General features: G+C 37.2%; 1 protein-coding gene across 2 annotated transcripts in view; it reads right to left on the reverse strand.

The window, feature by feature from the left end:
• Positions 1-1,523, reverse strand: part of LOC139734846 (protein lifeguard 2-like) — a 34,000-nt gene extending 32,477 nt beyond the window's left edge. Inside the window, exon 1 of one of the 2 annotated variants that reach the window (XM_071645631.1) lies at positions 1,440-1,523. The gene's annotated coding sequence lies outside the window, so the exon portion shown is untranslated. Of the gene's footprint in view, positions 1-1,434 lie in introns of both variants that reach the window. The other variant, XM_071645630.1, reaches the window with a different exon arrangement.
• Between the last annotated feature and the right edge of the window lie 4,008 nt (positions 1,524-5,531).

A 5,531-nucleotide genomic window follows, 5' to 3' on the forward strand; every position in this document is an offset into this window, starting at 1 on the left:
CTTTAAACATTTGCCTTTCAAGTCCATGTCATGGTTTTGAAATTTGATGACGTCATCATACTTTAAATTGTGATTAAAAGTAAAGATGCAAAATCGGACAAGTTTACGTGTTATGTCTATGGGAGGTGATTTTTTTTAAAAGCATGCATTGACTTAACAACGTTTAAGCACCTTTATCTCAGCTGATTTTGCTTCATTTCCTCTGAAACTTTAGTATGTTGTAGCTGAGACAATAAGCTGCAGTAATCATGCATTTTATTCTTTGAAATCTCCTCATCAGATTGACAATTTTGCAGTTTAAAACTGAAAATGAAAATGGAATGTGGACAAAACGATTCCTCATGTATCTTTCATATACATAAGTTTACGTTCCCCATATTTTCTCGTCGAGACGTATGGCCGAGTGGTTAAAGGCGCCGTCTCAGAGACGTGAGGTTGCGGGTTCGAACCCCACAAGATCACGAAACAATTTTTTTTTATTTTACTTTTTTTTCTTCAATTTGTATTATATATTCGTCCATGTAGAAATCACGTTCGTATATAAACGCACCTATACACACACACAGACACACACACACGCCATATCCCTCTTTTTTGTGTGTTGGAGACCACATTGCTTCGACTGCAGCAACATTTTGCAGGTTGACTTTGTCAAACCGATCATAGTATGTAATGACGACGACTGAGGTGTTGTACTTTGAACAATTGTCTTTCAAGACGATGTCATTGTTTTGTAATTTGATGACGTCATTACACTGAAAATTGTGATTAAAGGCAAGGTATCAAAACCAGCCGATTATAGGTTTTATGTCTGCGGGACGTATTTTTCCCAAGTTGCCAGAAATGGCATAGCGACCTCAGTCGTTACAAGGCCGCTTTTCCGTCTAGCAATGCAATAGATGTTCACACGGCCACGTTAGTTGAGTGGGCATTGACTTTCCCCCTGTTATATCTATACATTGTTTTTTTTTTTTTTTGTCTTACCATTTCCGTGGATGACCCGTGGCCGAGTGGTTACAGAAACGGTTTCGCATGCACGCTCAATATAACTTCAAGGTGCCTATATCACATTCTTTTCTTTGTCGATCACAGATGACTGTCATCTGATGACCACAAGCGTATCACCTAACTCGTCCTCAATGTGACGAGTTTTCATGTCTCGTCTAGATCTAGTTTAGTAATGGGTCCATGCATAACAATACATACACAATACATCATGCTTGGTGTACCGGTATAGTCTAATGCCGATGCCATGCCTGGCGTCACCAGTGCCGTGGCAGTGCAGTGCCAGTGCAGTGGCGATGATACGCGAATGAAATCTAGGTAACCCTTAGAACAAATTCCAAATTAAAGTATGGTATTTGATCAGACAGTAATCTAGCTAGTGTCTATGACTATAGAACACTCGATCTAGTATAAATCAGAGTTTCTCACCTGACCTTTTACTTTGTGCGTATAAACACAGACGAGCTTTGCCTTTGGGGTTGGGTCACGTCACCTCGGCTGTGACATGTATGCTGTACATACCGAACAAATAACACTCGTACTGTACACAACCACTGTGTACACTTTACGTCTGCGTCGCAGCATGCAGTGTTTGCTCGTAGCAAAAAGTGAACGACGCCATCAAGCGATTTGTGCGTTACAACTGACATGCACTGCGTCTTCTTCCTCCAAACTTCAACAGATGGGATTCTTTTTCTTCCTTTTCTTTTTCATTTTCTTCTTCTTCTTCCTCCTCTTTTCTCATTTTCCTCTTCTTCCTTCTCTTTCTCTTTCATTTTCTTTGCATTTAATTTCTCTGCTTTCCTCTTCTCCTTATTTTTGACACTGCACTCATTTTCAAGAAGAGAGACCGCAATAACCAATGATGTATACTACAGAGGAAAAAAAAAAAAAAAAAAAAGGGGGGGGGGGCCAAGAACACGTTTTTCATTTTCATAATCACCTATAATCGTATAGGCCTATGTTATATACAAGCATTATATGAATCACGGAGGCACCTCTAGCTGATGTGAATAAAGTTCCATTTAGAAAATATATATATATATATATATATATATATATATATATATATATATATATATCTTCCTCGACTTCTTCTCCTCCTCTTTTGTCGTTTCGTTTGTTTTCCTTTCCATTACAGACATTTACACATTAGTTATACACAGCAATGTTTTCAGTACTTAAAAAGTAATTATGATAAAGACATTGTATTGAAATAAATACAATTATGAAGAAAATACATTATAGACCCTACAAACCTGAGAATGGTACAACACAGGGCCGGCGGAGCGTTTTCAAAAGTGGGGGCCCTGTTGCACTTCCGGGTTTCATGAGCTAAAGGGGGAAAAAACACACACAAAAGGTCCTCAGCTCATCTCTCCCCTGCCATTCCCGGGTTTCTTCAGCTGACAAGCAAAAAAAAAAAAAAAAAAAAAAAAAAAAAAAAAAAAATTATAATAAAAAAGAAAAGAAAAGAAAAGAAAAGTCTTCAGCGGAAACAACATGACACAAAATAACATAGATAAAGACAGGAAAAAAAAAGAAAACTCTCTTATTCTGGTATAATCACCAAGCATCTCCCTTGACTCGCTTCTTTGCTTCTTATTCAGTTAGTATTCTCTTATATAAACAGTCAATGATTATCTAACAGTTTAATGCTCCTCTGCGTCCCTTAGTATGGGAGTGCTGGTGTTCGCTACTCATTGATTGGACCAGTTTCATTCATGTATTCAAGTTTGGTTGTTAGAAGCTTATAGATAGTTATACATGAAAATGAATACATTGTGAAACTCCCCGTTCCGTTGTTTATTCCTTCGTCACATCAGGCGTCTTCCCAATCGTGCTTATCGTCACTCCCCGTACTTGCACACGTGTCTTGTGCACGTCTTGCTGTCTAATCATCTGATCATCTCCTTTCTAAATGGTCTGTATCATAATTCTGTTCCAGTTTCTACATATATAATTGTTTTGATTGATACACCCAGATAAGATGAAATTTATCGTCTTTACAAATCTGATAAATGCTAAACGACCTTAGGTTTATGTCCCGTGTTTCATTGTGCCGCGATTGTGACGTTCTCTTATCTCGATAAGCTCGATTCGAATTTTGTTTGTTTGCTTGTTTTAAGGTATAGGCCTATTTATGATCGCCAAGGGGTGTCCTTATGTTTCCTTGAATTCAGCCGAAACGTGCAATACAATCGTTAATTTTGTAATCCATCGAAACTGAAGTTACAAAATGATCCATCATGTCGAACCTCGCATCCTCCTTCACTCTCACACACACACTGCATCAACACACATACAATCACACACACATTCACACACAAGCACACACATGTGGACACATAATTCACACATACTCCCAAACCCTTCATACACGCATATATATACATGATTTTATGTGACATAACGGTTTGCCCTCACATTTTTTCTCCAAACGAACCTTTACATTTCAATTGTGACCGTGCACCTCAAAACGAACATAAATTCGCACACACTGATTTTGCGTGAGGACTGAAAATAAGTGAAATGGGTCAACCTATAGCCGAACTTGACTTTTTAATATTTTCTGAAAGAGCGGGTATTCTTTTAAATTTTGCTAAAATTTGGTATCATAAAATGGGCAGGAAAGTGTGTTTTTTAGCAGTTTATCTCGAACATTTTTGGTAAAATAGTGTGATTAGGTGTGTCTTTAGAATCCCTTTCTCATTTCTGAAAAAACCTTGTCCACACTCTTCACTTTCAACTTTAATAACTTTTGAAAGGATAGAGCTACTGTTTTGAAAGTTGGCATTATGGACAAAATGTGTTCGCAAGAGGCATGCTTAATTTCAATTTAATCTAATAATCCCTTCATTGTTGCTACTCTGGTGGTTTACTTCCTGTTCTTTGTCCCATTCATCGCACAGCCAGCACGGTATAGTAAAGATTAAGCGCTTGAATATAGACACTGTACTTCAGAGACTCTTTTCTCAGTTTACACTTTTCATGAGTTTGTGCTTTCTGTCCAATATTTAGATAGGTTAGGAGAGTCCATTTGATTTGAGTTATCATACATCATTTTAAAGCTTAAAATCTGCTCTCTCAGAATATGTAAAAATTCATGTCTGGCGACTTTTTGTTTGTTTTGAGATGCAGGGTCACAATTATGAATTCAAATGATATGTATATTTTTACCATGAGTTTAGCAACTCAGAGGAGATATTATACTATGTACCTAATTCACAAATTGAACCGAATCCATGCCCATCGATGGTAATCATGCACATGACAGTTTAAATAATAAGCACCATGCAATTTTGAACAAACCCGATTAGCAACTTCTTGATCAGTTTATTTCACTCGAATGCCAGAAGTTTAAACAATTAGAACTTTGAGTCCTTGAAATCACTTCATTCCTCTCTTCAAAATTTTCCATTTCTACAAACGGGAGGGCCGACGGAAACACGGCTACGTCACACCTCTCCTAACCTATCTAATAATTATTATTGATGATTATTATTGGTCCGTTGTGATCGTAAAGCCGGTAGAGGTGGTGGCGGGGTGACCATTGTGTTCACAATGAATTACGGTTTAAAGGTTAGAAATGATATTCATAATATTGAAGCTTGCTGAAATTATTAATGAAAAACATCGAAATAGAATAATCGGTGTTATTTACAGACCACCAAATTATGTAGACAACACAGTTTGAAATAATCTTCAAGGATCTTTTTTTTTTTGTTACTTCTGAAATAAAGAAGTTCATCTCATGGGTGAATACAACATTGATATGAAAAAAAAAAAATGCAGTACATTATAGCTTGTAATTTACTTAATACAGTAGCGTCATTCATTTTTCATTCTCATACCAGAAAAAAAAAAATGAGAAGAAAGAAATCCGAGGAGAATCATCAGAAATTCTAGAACACTGTGGGATAATATTTTTTTCCCAAATGGTATATTGATACAAAATATTTCATATTTCACATCATCACCGCACTGATCTACGCTTGAATAGCACATATTTGTGGACGGGATATACTTTTGTTAGGAGGCTATATCATAACCTATAGTATTAGGTGAGATCACTCAGTGAGGTGGAAAGAAACTTAATTTCATTTATAGATTTTAATGAATAATACAAGCAATTTAAAGCAATACCCGACATTGTAGAGTTCAAAATGAATCTTCAGATAACTCAGAAAGCTAGCGGCAACAAAACTCGATCACAGGCACAATGCACCTGTGGCATAAACTACTCAGTAGTAGTTCGTAAATGCTTCACCAACTGTATGCACGTATAAACAGGATTGTGTAAACCGCGCGCTCCGCGGATCCGTATGCCCCGCTGCCCGCATAGGACCTGTTTGTAGAGGTGACCTTCTTATCTGGGTTTACACGACTGGTATACTACATACTGCTAGTATTGTAAATGATCGCACCCCTACGCATTGCATAACAAACACATAGCATAGTCGCCGAGCGCCGAGCTGATTAATGATCAGAATATTATACTACTAAAAGTAATAGTGAGTCCAGTC

Source organism: Diadema antillarum, unplaced genomic scaffold (assembly GCF_040938485.1).
Source record: "Diadema antillarum isolate AM-2024a unplaced genomic scaffold, OU_Dant_1.0 seq00000550_RagTag, whole genome shotgun sequence".
Classification (NCBI taxonomy): domain Eukaryota; kingdom Metazoa; phylum Echinodermata; class Echinoidea; order Diadematoida; family Diadematidae; genus Diadema; species Diadema antillarum.